The sequence below is a fragment of the Mauremys mutica genome, unplaced genomic scaffold (genome assembly GCF_020497125.1).
Source record: "Mauremys mutica isolate MM-2020 ecotype Southern unplaced genomic scaffold, ASM2049712v1 Super-Scaffold_100270, whole genome shotgun sequence".
In the NCBI taxonomy this organism is placed as follows: domain Eukaryota; kingdom Metazoa; phylum Chordata; order Testudines; family Geoemydidae; genus Mauremys; species Mauremys mutica.
In genome coordinates this window covers 126,663-137,553 of record NW_025423299.1, presented here as the reverse complement: position 1 = coordinate 137,553, position 10,891 = coordinate 126,663, and the positions used below count along the sequence as shown (strand labels likewise).

Below are 10,891 nucleotides of genomic sequence, written 5' to 3'. Positions count from 1 at the left end.
GGGAGTTTTGACCTGCTCCATTTCCGACCTGGGCCGGTTCACCCCTCCTTAGGCAACCTGGGGACCCCAAGCTTCCCCGGGATCACCATATTGATGCCGAACTTAGAGCGGACACCTGATTGGCACAACCCCCCCTGGCTGGGAGCTCTGGGATCCACCCACAGTAGCTGGGAGCTGTGGGGTCCATCCGTGGAGGCATGGGCCTGTGGGAGCCCCTTCCGACACTGGTGGCTGATAGCTGTGGGGCTCCCACCGGCCGACAGCTCCAGTCTTGCTGCCCCAGGGCTGAGGTGGAAAATGTCACTGAGATCTCTGAAAGTCACAGATTCTGTGACCCCCTTTATATAATCTTAGCCTTAATAGTTGTTGACTGTCTCTCTCAATCTAGTGGTCTGCTCTAGCGCAGATAAGACAGAAGCTCACCCCCCAGCACAGGTTTGGGCAGAAATGGCTCTTGGGCTATTTGCTGTGCATGCAGAGGACTTGTCCAGGCTGGTGGAGCAGCTCAGCCAGATGAGGAGCTGGAAGAAGGAGACCGGAGCAGCCTGGACATCCCACTTTTTCTCCACAGCCACTGCCTGTCAGCAGGATTCCTCCTTCTCCTCAGTGAGACCAAATCTAAGGACCTAGACAGCTGGTCCGTCCGCTGCACCCCAGTCCCCCGTTCCTAAGCCTCCCTGCCAAAGTCCTGCACCTGGCTCCAGAGAATTAAGTCTCACATCTCACTGGGAACTCGACTTCTTGTGCCCAGAGAGTCTCGGCCCCACTCAGTAGAGGACCTGAGAAACACAGTGTCTGCCTTTTCCAAATCAGTGCTTGGAAAGGTTTTGTTTCTGTGTGACCATGTGGCCTAATGGATAAGGCGCCTGACTTTGGATCAGACGATTGAGGGTTCAAGTCCCTTGGTGGTTGTGCTTGTGCAGTTTTCCCTTTGGGCTAAAAGTCCTGCTCCCTTCAGGGCTGGAACCTCTTCTTGGTTGCTCAGGCCAATGCTCTGCCTTCAGCTAGAGCCCTGGGAAGGAGCTGGGGGGTGGGCATTACAAAGGCTGGGACATGAGCCCCACGTGCTTCCAGTCTCGCCTTTGCCATTCCTGACGTGCCAAAGAAAATGGGCAGCTGCCTGGGCTAGCGTGTGCGCCTGTCCCTGTGCTGGCGGGTACTTGCTACACAGCGTCTTCAGAGCCTGGGTGTTTCTTTGCTTCTCGCCAGCTCAGGAAAAGCCTCTTGGGGTAAAATCTCCTGTCCCACTGCCAAAGTGAGCACCTTGAGTGGGACCAGCCAGAGGCCCCACCATGGGGGCTGGCCCTGCTTTCCTACAATCTTGTGATGTTGGCCACAGAGCATCAGCAGCCGCCCCGCATGCTGGTGGCCTTCAGTGGGTGTTTGGCACGGCAGGGAGGAGCCTGCCTGGGTGTTTTTGTGCCTGTCTGAAGGCCACACATAGGCATGGTCCTGCCTTCCTCTAGCCCTGCCCTCAGTTGCTCTGTGGCTTTTAAGCCTTCCCTTGGAGCTGTCAGCACCAGCTGCCTCTGCTCTAGGTGCCCAGAGGAGGAGAGGTGTTGCTGGGTCACTTTTACAAATGCCCCTTCCCTGGTACTGCCCTTGCTCAGCTGCACAGAGGAGCTTCCATCCCCAATCCCTGCCTGTCACTGCCCAGCAGCCCTCTGGCACCATTCCTGAGAGTCACCCTGCCCTTCCTCACTCTCTTCCTGCCATGTTGGGAAAGACAGCTCCCATCTCTCCTTGTTCAAGGTCAGGTGGGCCAACTAGGGGCAGAAGCCCATTCTATGTTTTCCTACTGCAGAGCATAAGCTCAAGGACTCAGCTTGGGTGCAGGCACTGCTGTGCTCCCAGAAAACAAGCCCGCCCTGCACAAAGGCAGATGACAGGGCCTGCCAAAGCCTGGGATTGAACCAGGGACCTTTAGATCTTCAGTCTAATGCTCTCCCAACTGAGCTACTTTGGCAGCTGCATGGAAGTTTTTTGGCCTGTTGCTTCTCTGTCTGGGATGTTTTTGTCAGCAGTTGCACACAAAAAGGACAGGAAAATGAACGGCTGCTCCACACCCCCACCGGAGGAACCCGGCGCCCTTAGCTGTGGGGAGTAAGAAGTGGCTGTTGGCTGACAGGACCTGTCCCCGAGCAGCTGTAACAGCAGCTGCCGCCTCCCCCTCGGCTCCAGGCTGTGGGAAATGCTCATTGCCTGGCTGCATGGGCGGATGCTGCTCCGTGCTCTGGAGAGCGTCTGTATTGCTTTGTCAACCCCCCGTCTTCACTGAGCCACTCTGGTAAGGTCCCAAGTGCCCCCTCCGGCCTGGCAGCTGAGAGTCTGTGCAGACATCGGCCCCCCTGCCAGCCCCACAGGCAGCAGCAGCGCCAGCCCCCCAGCACCACAGGGGCACTCAATGCACTTCCTGTGGGGAAATGGCTCCTTGGCGTCCAGCTGCTAGAGTGAGAGCCAGGAGAGAGCAGTGTCTGGCTCACCCTGGGGGAGAGAAGAGACCTGGTGAGTGCGGATCTCCCTCCGCCTCCCCCGCAAGGCTGGTCACTTCTATTGTCACTGTGATAGTCGGTGCTTCCCTTCAGGGCCGGCCCTAGAGGGGTGCAGGGTCTGTGACAAAACCCCCCTTTCCACCCAAGGCCCTGCCCCCACTCCACCCCTTCCCCCAAGCCCCCACCCCTGTCCCATCTCTTCTCGGCCTTCACCTTCCTGCCCCATTCCTCTCCCTCCCCCACCTCTTCCCATCTCTGCTCCTCTCCATCCCCCGCCAGCCCCTCCTGCACCCCACTGAACAGCTGATCACTGGCAAGTGGGAGGTGCTGAAGGGGAAGAGGAGGAGCTTGTCAGCAAGGCCTGTAGTGGGGGGGGGAGCTGGCTGCCAGTGGGTGCTGAGCACCTATTTTTCCTCTGTTGGTTCTGCAGCCCCGTAGCTCCCATGGAGTCGCTGACTCAGCTCCTTTCACACTCTAGAGCAGGGGTCCCCAACCCCTGGGCTGCGGACCGGTACCGGTCCGTGGCCTGTTAGGAACCGGGCTGCGAACCGACCCCTAGCGCATCAAGCGGCGTGTGTCCAGCGGGGCCCCTGAGCCCCGCCCCCTCAGAGCCGCGTGGTGAGGGGGCGGGGCTGCGAGCTCCAGGCTGAGCTCAGCTGCCTCCGCTTGGCATGGAGCTCCCAGCCCCGCCCCCTCACCACGCGGCTCTGAGCGGGATGGAGCTCAGGCCCCGCCGGAGACACGCTGCAGCTGTCGGGCAAGGCGCTGAGACTCCAGGTGAGGAGGGAGCCGGGGGTAAGAGGCTGGGGCCAGGGGGGTTGGCTAAGGGGCAGGGAGTCCTGGGGACAGTCAGGACACAGGGAGGGGGCGGAGGTTGGGGGGGCGGTCAGGGGGCAGGGAATGGGGGGGGTTGGATTGTGGGTGTTCCGGGGGGGTCTGTCAGGACTCAGTGGGGGGGATAGGGGTTGGGGCAGTCAGGGGACAGGAAGCAGGGGTGGGGTCCCAGGGTGGTGGGGGTCTCTGGGGGATGGTGAGGGGACACGGAGCAGGATGGGTCGGGGAGTCTGAGGGGGGCAGGCAGTCGGGGGGCAGGAAGTGGGTGGGGGTCAGATAGGGGGCAGGTCCGCGGAAATTTTTTTTTCTACGAAACCGGTCCCTGGTGCCAAAAAGGTTGGGGACCACTGCTCTAGAGAGAGGAGCAGGACCAGGGCTATGGCTGATCTATGGGGCACCAGGTGAGTGGCAGAGGCTTCAGGTGCTGAGAGTTTGCCTGACCCCTCAGGGACACAGTGTGAGGTGGTGTCCCAGGCATCTCTATGGAAGGAGCAGAACAGGATTTACTTGGGGTGGGGAGAGAATTGAGAGTGTCTCAGGGGGTTGTACAGAGGTGTTGCCCGGGTGAGAGACTGGCTAAAACACAGGCCTTGCTGTGAGCAGGGTTTGAACCTGTGCAGGGGAACCCTATTGGATTTCAACTCCAATGCCTTAACCACTCGGCCATCACAGCTGTGAGCACAAAACTGCCCCAATGCCAGAGAAACTGGTAAAGAATCACAATGTCCAGGCGTGAAGTCATCTGAACTACAGAATTCCCACCGCAAACCTGGCTCCCAAAGCACAGGGGGGATTGGGGGTTTGTTCTCTTTGCTTAGCCATGTGCAGTCGCACAGAGAGCACGTTTAAAAGTCTCCCCTCCCACAGAGCGGGAATGGGAAATGATTCTCAACTTGAAGCCTGATGTGAATGAGGATGTCTGGGCCACAGGGTCAGGGACTGATCTTTGCTAGAGAAACCAGTGACACACGGAACCAGGCTAAGGAAAATGTTTCCTGGAGTCAGTAACTGGAATAGCAGCAGTATTGTGCAGAGAAATGTCTCACAAGAGGAGTCAGCGCATTGGTGGTTCGACAGCAGAAGTCACAGCTACAGCGGGGGAGGTCTGGCTTTGGTTTCTGGCCAACAGAGAGATGAGTTTTATTATCTCCAAATTTCAGTAGAAAAATTCAGCCCCAAACTGGGTGTGGTGGGGGTTTCTCTGGTTTGGTTTGTTTTTCTCATTTGAAATGTCCTTGATCATTTTTCTGGAAAAACTCTTTGGACAAGGCCAAGGAAGAGTGAGAACAATTACAAATCTCCATGGGAGTGAGGGGGTCCCTTAGCGCCGGGGGAGGGGTGGAAATTTTCATGGAGGGGAGTTGAGGAGATAAATGAGAGGCGTTTGCTCCAGCAGAGGGAGCGGCTTGGCAGGTTCATTTTTACCAAGTGAATCCCACCCCCGCCCACACACACACGTTGCTCCCCTGCTGCTGCTACCCCAGCTCAAACCCCACTGTCACCCCCAGCATGTGACCTACAGCTTCCCACTGACAAAGCCCTTATCTATCAGAGACAAAATCCCCTCGTCTGCCCCTTCTCCCAGCCGAGCCCTCCCCCCACAGAGCCCAGGACAACCCCGACCTAGCCATGCCGGGGGGTCGGGCTTAATCCTCAAGGCCGAGCGCAAAACCTTCAGCCTGGCACGTTTCGCTCCCTTCCCACCTTGGCCCAAGCGGCAAGGGAGAAACGGACGAGACACGGCGGCTGGAAGACGCCTCCCTCCCACTTCTCTGTAGCCTGCTGTGACGTTATGAATATGAACTGGGACCGTAGAGATCATTGTTGCCACCACTGTTATCTATGTGCAGCAAATACTGTGCAAAGGTTGGCGTGTGAGGTGTCTAGGACAAGGTTATGATTGGCTGGTTATAATGACGCTGGCTGTACGTGTGCACCATTTTTGTATTTGAAGTTATGAATATGGGCTCTGTACTTGTATCTCAAATGTATTTGATTCCAAGTAGCCTCAGTGTCATCAGCCCCCAACTCCTTCAGGAGTCCACAGCAAAGAGACCCCCCCCCCACTGTCCTGGACTCCCTGGGAGGTGCCTCCCACCCCCCGCCCAATGGAGCACCAAGGATTACAGTGGCAGCATCTAGTGTCAGTGGGGTTCAGTGGCTCAGGCCAGACACCTGAGCTGGGGACCCCCCCCATAGCACTGCTCGGGGGCCTGGGCCCGGGGTGTTCACAGCCCCCTCCCCACCCCTCCCTGAGCCCAGCCTGGCTCCTCACCTGGAACAAAGCAGAAGCATCCATCGGCCTCGCTGCTGTCCGAGTCCCAGGCGCTGCTGCTGTCCCGTGGGGAGCGGGCCGAGCTGCTGGGGCTGGGAGAGGGATCCTCCACCTCCTGCCCTGGGAAGGCTGGAAGGTCCCCACTGACCGGGCAGGGCGATGCCTCCTGCTGGAAATTGGGGCTGGGCTCCTGGGGCCGCTGCTGCCCACATAACAAGCCCCAGAGCCACCCTGCCCGATTCCGCTCCTGGGCTGGGTCCTGCCTGCCCAGCCGCATCCTGGCCCAGCTCCATTTTGGCCTGGCCGGTGCCTCTCCCACCTCAGCACCTGCGCCAGGAGCAGGTTTCCTCTTCCAGAAGGCTGGGCACCTCCACCTCCTGGCCCGGCCGGGAGCTCCTTCCCCATCAGTGGGGACGGAGGGGCCACTCCGCTCCTGGGGAAGATGGCAGCTGCTTCCCTCAGGCTCTGGGGCCACTGGCAGAGCCTTCTTCCTGAACATCCTCAGGAGCCCGGCCATCCTGGAACCGAGCGGGGAGCAGGCGTGAGTCTGGGGTCAAGGTAGCCTCTCACTAACCAGCCTGTTTGGTCCCTCCCCATCCCAGCCCCAGCCAGAGCAGCTCCTCCTCCCCCCACAGGGGTGCAGGGAGTGCAGGCTACACACACTGGCAGGAGTTCATTGCATGATCTGCTCCCCCTCAACGTTCCCCCTCCTCATCCCTGGGGCTGCAACAACCGGGGAGTCTCGTCCTTTTCGAGCACTGAGGTCAGTCACAAAGACCATCGGTCACTTTGGACAAGCAGCTCCCGCCTGCCAGCCCAGGACACACTCACCCCCCGCCCCGGCTAGAGAAGGAACAGAACCCAGGAGTCCGGACGTCTCCTGGGAAACCATTCCCCACTTCAAAGTCCCTCGGCATAGCAAGGCCAGGACCCCCTCGGTTCCCATTGATTTCCATGCTCAGCAGCTCCCCGGGTCTGGCCCAGCTCAGAGACTCTCGGCCTGGGGAACAGTCTCCCACAAGGGAAGGGCTGGGAGCCCCATTGCTGGGACCTTGCCAAACACACTGCAATGTTAGAGAGAATCATGAATTGTTCAGACACAATTAATGCAGAAAGCAGCAAAAATTGTCAAACATATGACTGGTTCTGACTTATTTCCTTGGTCTTAAAAGAGAACAACAAGGACCTGAGTCTCCTCCCTGTCAATAACCCCCTGCTCAGCCAATCAGGGTAGAGACTGAGGACGAGAAGCTGAGGGTTCTCACCAGGAAGCCCAAAGGATGGCCCAGGTCACCGGTGGGGATCACTGCCCGAGCACTATTTCAGCCCTACATTTTTGGGTGGACCTCCCACAGTGGGAACTGCCGAGCACTCCCCCGCAACACACACACACACACACCTCGCTCCTGGTGTTGGGAGGGGAACAGGTGAAAGGACAAAAGAAGCAAGAGACAAAGAGAAAGGAGGGAGGGAGGGATGGAGGAAAAGGTGAAACAAAAAGGACAAACCCTAATGTCCCCAGTGATTCTAAGGGACAAAATCCCAGGTGCGGAATAAAATTCTGCCTCCTTAATCTCGTGTTTTCCATGCCTAGAATTCAACTGTCACCAGATGGATCAGACTGAACAGGTTTCAAACCTCAAGGAGGCTCTTACCTTCTAAACAGGGACGGCTGTTTTCTAGTAAAATCACGAAAAGGGAAGGAGAAAACTCGAAAGAGGCTCCTCCTGGTGCCTAGCGTGTGAAAGGAGCCAAGTCAGCGACTCTTTTGGCACTAGGACTTTCTGCGCTGCCGTTGACAAGGCAGAATCAAGGCCCCCGTTGTGCCAGGGGCTGCACAGACACAGAGACAGTCCCTGCCCCAGCTGAGATCAGGCCCCGTTGGGCCAGGCGCTGCCCAGACACAGCGAGAGACAGGCCCTGCCCCAGAGAGTTTACAGGCTCCAGACCCAAAAAGTGGGAGGAGAAACTGAGGCCCAGGGTCAAACAGCACTGAGAATAAAACCCAGGACTCCTGGCTCCTCCTGCTCTAACCACTAGATGCCACTCTGCTCTCAGAGTTGGGGACAGAACCCAGGAGTCCTGGCTCCCCAAAGGGGCAGGAGTGGGGTCTAGTGGTTAGAGGAAAGGAAGCTGGGTGTCAGGACTCCTAGGTTCCAGTCCCAGCGCTGGGGTTAGAGTGGAGTCTCGTACCTTAGCACAGGTGGGGCTGGGAGCCAGGACTCCTGGGTTCTTCCCACCCCACCCCCGAACCACCTGGGCAGGAAGTGGTGATGGGGTGAAAACTACCAAGAAATGCAAATCCTGGAAGGAGCCTGTGCCAGGAACTGGGTGGTACAGAAACCACGGCCCCCATCCCCACCTCTGATCCCCCCTTGGCTGGCACTGGATCGTGCCCTCTGTGCCCCCCCAATCCACCTCCTGTGAGCCCTGGGGGGCAGGGAATAGCCATGGTGCTGGGCCCCCCATCCAATTGAAGTATTCAGTGTTGCAGTGACCCAAAGTGTGTGCACAGAATGGGGATGGGGTGTGTGTGTGTGGGTGGATGGATGGATTGATTTCTGCATGTGTTTGTGTATGTGTGGTTTTCTGTAAGGGTTTTTTGTGTGTGTGTGGGGGGGTGTCATTACAGCTGTGAGTGTTGTGTTTTTGGCTGTGCAAGTGTGTGTGTGTGTTCATGTGGCTGGATTTGTGCATGTGTTTGCATCTGTTAGCAGTTGTGTTGATGTTGGCTGGATTTGTGCAGGTGTTTGCGTATATTAGCAAGTGTGTGTGTGTGTGTGGCTAGATTCATGAATGTGTTTGTGTATGCTTGCAAGCGTGTGTGTGTGCTCTGCTGCCCTCTTTCAGTGCAACAACCGTTTCTCTGTATGTCAAAGCCCCCATACCGTCGATCCCGGTGGTGAATTCCCCATCTTACAAGGGCTGGCTGGCCTGACCCTTCTCCCCTCTGTGGAGTGTGGCGGGGGCTGCAGCTCACCCCCTGTGGGGCAGGAGGGCCCAGGTGTGGGGCACTGGGCTCCGATGCACCTGGAGAGCAGCTCAGGTGAGGAAGGGCAGGGCATGTGGTGTCGGTTCTGTGTTGCCTGGTGCTGGGCCATTGCACAATCCCCAGCCACGCCGCACAGCGCGCCCCGAGAGGGGGCAGGGGGCCAAGCAGACGATCCAGCACGAGGGGGAGAGGATGTGTGGTTGGGGGGAGGAAAAGCCTTGGGCTGCAGTGGGGGAGTGCAGAGCAGGGGTGACACCCCAAAAACCTGCAGCAAAGGGATGGACAGGTGGGGTGGGTGGATAGAAGAGGCAGGGGGACTAAAATCTAAAAGGGGAGTGTGGGGTCTAGTGGTCAGAGTGGGGGGAGCGGGTTTGGTGGTCAGAATTCCTGGGTTCTATCTCCAGCCCTGGGAGGGGAGTGGGGTCCAGTGGTTAGGATGTGTGTCGAGGGGAGCCAGAACTCCTGGGTTCTCTCCCTGGCTCTGACTCTCTCTTGTGCAATCCCTCGGCAGTTACCCAACTCACCAGCGTGTGGGAGCGAGGGGCTGGGGCCGGGTTGTGACACGGCCCAGAGTCCTGTGCTGCCCCTTTGTTACCCGACCCGGGGCAGGGTGGGGGATGGCCTGGGAGACCCGCTAAGAAAGGCGCTTCTGGTGGGTTTGTGTGTGGGTCACGCTGCCCCCTGCTGGAGAGACCCCTCTAGGCAGAACCAATCTCAGCCCGGCTCAGACCCTGGGGGCCAAGCCCAGCCCCTCTGTCGCCACAGCCATGTCTATTGGTCTCCTGGAAAGGTCCATTCTCATTGGTAAATGTCCAGTGGCAGTGAGTTCCACAGGCCTCGGCACACGCTGTGTGGGGCAGGAGGTCCTTGTGTTGGGAGCAGTGAGAGTGAACTGTGTGCAGTTGTGTCTCTGAGCACGATTGTGAATATTATGCGGGGGGGGGGTGATTGTGAGTATGGCTGGAGATGTGATTGTTTCTCTCTTTACAGGTTGGGCTAGCATGCCCTTCTGGGTGTGTTGTGTGTGAGTGTTCTTGGGATTGTGTGAGTCCCTTTGTGCGTCAATGTGTGTGTGTGTCACTTGCTCCAGGATACAAAATCCTGCAAAGACACCACACACACACACACACACACACACACAGAGCAGGGCTCAGCCCCACCAGCAGGGGGCAGCAGGGACACACACGTCTCTCCTGGGCCAGCTTGGACAATGTCCCATCATGACCCGGCACAGTGCTGGTGCCCCCACACGGGGGTGGGCAGCGACCGGGTGGGGGGAGGGGGCAGATGTGCTGGATCCAGAAGGAAGCACTTTGGGAAAATCAGTCAAGGCCCTTAGCAGAGCTGGGACACAGACCCAGTGACCCCTGCACCACCCTGGGAGGGGAGTGGGGTCTAGTGGTCAGAGTAGGGAGGGGGCTGGTCACCAGGACCCCTGGGTTCTATCCCTGGCTCTGGGAGTGGAGGGGGTCTAGAACAGGGGGACTGGGAGCCAGGACTCCTGGGTTCCATAGGGGAGACTGTTTTTTCTTGTGCTCCCCTCCCTAGAGATCCCAGCCCAGCCCCCTAGTGGAGAGTGAGTGGGAGTGGGGGAAGTTGCTCTCCCACTTCAGAAACATGATTCAACCCCCGCCCCCATGGGCTGTGACATCATGGACCTCCCCATCCCCAGGCAGACAGTAGAAGCCCCGCCCCACCAGAGAAGGGGGGGGTCTAGTTGCACCCACAACAAGCCCACTCATGGTTGCAAAGAAACCCCCACATGCCCACAAACCACTGCTAGGACAGGATCTGCTGCTTTCTTGTCACCATGATCTGCTCCCCGCCAGGCACCACACCCCATTCACACGCCTTTGGTCAATGCGTAGCTTAGTGGTAATCACTGCTCCGAAGTGACTCCGGTGCAGCCACCCACAGCACGAACTCCCCACACCGGATTCTGTCCACACACAGAGAATTCTCTCCACCAGGCTCCTTCGGTTCATCTCGCTGCTCTCCGTCCTGCCGCCAGAAACTGCTCATCTGCATAGCCCCGCCCATGAACATGCGACACCTTCTGTCGTTTTGGTCTGAAGTGAAGGAGTTGCCTGCGGGGAGTGAGCACGTCAGCGCACGTCACAGCCGCAGGGGCGAGGGGAATTGTCTGTGAGCCCCACGCTGGGGGCGGGGCTTCAGGGAGAGTCCCAGCCCCATAGACAGACGGGGCTAGGGAGATATTGGGGGGAGGGATGAGGGGATGGAGAGGCCCAGCCCCATAGACCCGTAGGGGCAGGGAGATATTGGGGTCAGGAGGAGAGG

At 58.5% G+C, this 10,891-nt stretch overlaps 2 non-coding genes across 2 annotated transcripts; both read right to left on the bottom strand.

Moving 5' to 3' along the window:
• Positions 1-1,893: 1,893 nt before the first annotated feature.
• On the bottom strand, positions 1,894-1,966 carry TRNAF-GAA. The gene has a single exon. It is a non-coding gene; the product is annotated as a tRNA-Phe (tRNA).
• Positions 1,967-3,917: 1,951 nt separating this feature from the next.
• TRNAS-UGA lies at positions 3,918-3,999 on the bottom strand. Its single transcript has one exon. It is a non-coding gene; the product is annotated as a tRNA-Ser (tRNA).
• Positions 4,000-10,891: the final 6,892 nt, after the last annotated feature.